The sequence below is a fragment of the Quercus robur genome, chromosome 5 (assembly GCF_932294415.1).
Source record: "Quercus robur chromosome 5, dhQueRobu3.1, whole genome shotgun sequence".
Lineage (NCBI taxonomy): Eukaryota > Viridiplantae > Streptophyta > Magnoliopsida > Fagales > Fagaceae > Quercus > Quercus robur.
This window is the reverse complement of record NC_065538.1, coordinates 72,042,053-72,044,851: the sequence shown is the minus strand read 5'-3', so window position 1 is coordinate 72,044,851 and position 2,799 is coordinate 72,042,053.

The window sequence follows — 2,799 nt, the reverse complement described above, 5'->3', positions numbered from 1 at the left end:
TTAAAATTATTAAACGTGTTATTTAAGCTAATACATTAAGCTAATATACTTGGACTAATGTTTGGACATATAAATTTGTGGTTTTAACTTATATGTTTATAAACAGATACATAAATAAAAAAACACAAACGTGTCTTAAGTACATAGCAATAATCTTGACATAGTACATCAATATAATTAGCTGGTTCCGAAATATTTTGTTCCCCTGACTAAATTGAAATGACATTTGGTAAACTCCGTTGATGAAATGCAATATAGCATTTGCCTTATTTTTTATTTATTTATTTTTTTTAAGGGGGAAAACTGAAAACTTTAATTAAAACCGGTTAAATCAGCCTGAAGTACAAAATAAAATTGTGATGGACATCCTCCATCCATACTAAAAAATCTGGAATGTCAATAACATATCTAGTAAGACTATAAACAACTGAGTTACCTTATCTCTTTGCATGAGAGTAAAGTAATTGATCAAAACACTGAGCATGAAACTTCACATCTTCGACCAGCAATCCAAAAGGAGCCAAAGAATCATCTTCATCAAGCAAGGCTTTAAAAATGACCAACAAATCGCCCTCCAGCACAACCTTGGAAATTCCGATCTTTAAAGCAAAAGAAAAGGCCTTTGCCGGCCGCTACAAGTGCTTCTATGTCCTCACCACTATAGGGTTGAGATAACTTTTGAGAGCACGAGGCAATGACTAAGCCCAAGTTGTTCCTAATGACCACCCCTATCCCAATCTTGTTCTCATTGGAAAAAACAGTCCATCAAAATTAATTTTCATGTAATTTACTGGAGGAGATTGCCAACGACTCCTAAGTCCTAATTCGAGGTTGACATACTGCCGGCATTGTTTGACAAGCCAGAAATTCATACTTGTCTCTCGGAAGTTGAGCGACCTTTTGAAGAGCACAAGCAGTTTGATGGAGATTGGAGACATGGAAAATTAATTAATATGATCCTTTCCATTTGCCTTAATGACGTGGAAAATTTTCCTTTCCATTTAATTAAAATTGAACCATTTCATGATTCATATTAGATATTAAAGGTGTATTCAATGTCACATTAAATATAAGAGATAAAACGAAGTTAATTCTATATGAAAATACAAGCCTTTAACACAAATTATTTATTTATTTATTGGGAAGCAAATGGTGGCCAAAATTCCTAGTTTTAAATTTAAGTTCTCCACAAATCTTGGACCTTTCAATTCCAATTATTACATATTTAATTTGACCTATGAAAAATATATAAGTATATGTTTCATGCCAATGGTTTTTAGGGAACAAAAAAAAAAAAAAAAAAAAAATCATTGGCATGAAACATATACTTACAAATTTTAACAAGATTGTGTAATAGAGAAGGTGTTGGAGGCATATGTAATAAATAAATACTATGCATATTAACATTTGACATTCTGGATTTATTTGGTCAACTCAAAGTTAACTTGTTTTTTTTTTTTTTTTTTTGAGAAACCAAACCCGTAGGTCATAAAAATTAACTTGTTAGAATGCTAAATTAGTTTTTTTTTTTAACCTTTTATAGGTTAGTTTTAATTCAATTTATTCAAATCTATAAACCAAGTTAACGATTTATTTTTTCTATGAACAAAGAAACCACTACATTTATATTTATAATCATTTGTGTCCTTTTGGGTTTATTTATGAAACAATATAATTGTAAAAAGTATAAATATTAACATAAGATAAACATAAATATAATAATAATAATAATAATAATAATAATAATAATAATAATAAACTAACCATGAAAACTACATATTTTGAGAACAAAAAACATAAATAATTATCAAACATGGCCTTAATGCGCTTGGCACATTTATGGAAATACCAGTAAGGTTTGTTGTTTTTGATATAATAGAGCATGTTTTTCTTGTCTATACTTGCCATTTATGGAGTCGAGGCTTCTCAATCACTCTCCATTTTCAATGTCATAAGAGCTTACTTCGACAAGAAAATAATTTTTAAAGCATCATTTTTGCTAGTCAAAACAAATCAAGTGAAACTTCTTGATTTCTATGTGTTAATAGTATATATTTGTATTTGCCAGAGTCGAGAGGTAGGATCTTAGTGTGACGATATGTGCTTTCCACCAAAAAAGTGCAAATTATATGTCCAAGTCATACTTTTGAAATTTCTACTTTACCTTATTGGCATTTTCATGTACATTTCCAACATTTGAAAGCATCAAAATATCAAACACAAATTTGCAATGTCATTAGTCATAAGAGCTTACTTCGAGAAGAAAATAAGTTTTAAAGCATCATTTTTGCTAGTTAAAACAAATCAAGTGAAACCTCTTGATTTCTGTGTTAATACTATATATTTCTATTTGCTAGAGCCTAGAGGTAGGATCTTAGTGTGATGACATGTGCTTTCCACCAAAAAAATGCAAATTATAGGTCCAAGTCATACTTTTGAAATTTCTACTTTACCTTATTGGTATTTTCAAGTACTTTTCCAACATTTGAAAGCATCAAGATATCAAACACAAATTTGCTTTGTTTAATATTACTTTAGAATTGCAAAATGAATGATGAAATTTATATATCTATACCTTTTTATAAGGTAGCATTTCTCACATATCAAGCTTCACTAGGTCACTTTAGATTGGCTATGGTTTTGCAGGAATGTTTCTGAAGTTCCTTAAAGAATCTCCCTATTAGTGCATGGTTCTATGTTCTCTTACTTGAATTATCTTTTTACAGGTTTTCTAAATTTTTAGACTAAAATTTATCCCAAAAGCTTGATTATAGTTTAATCTTAATTAAATTATAACCA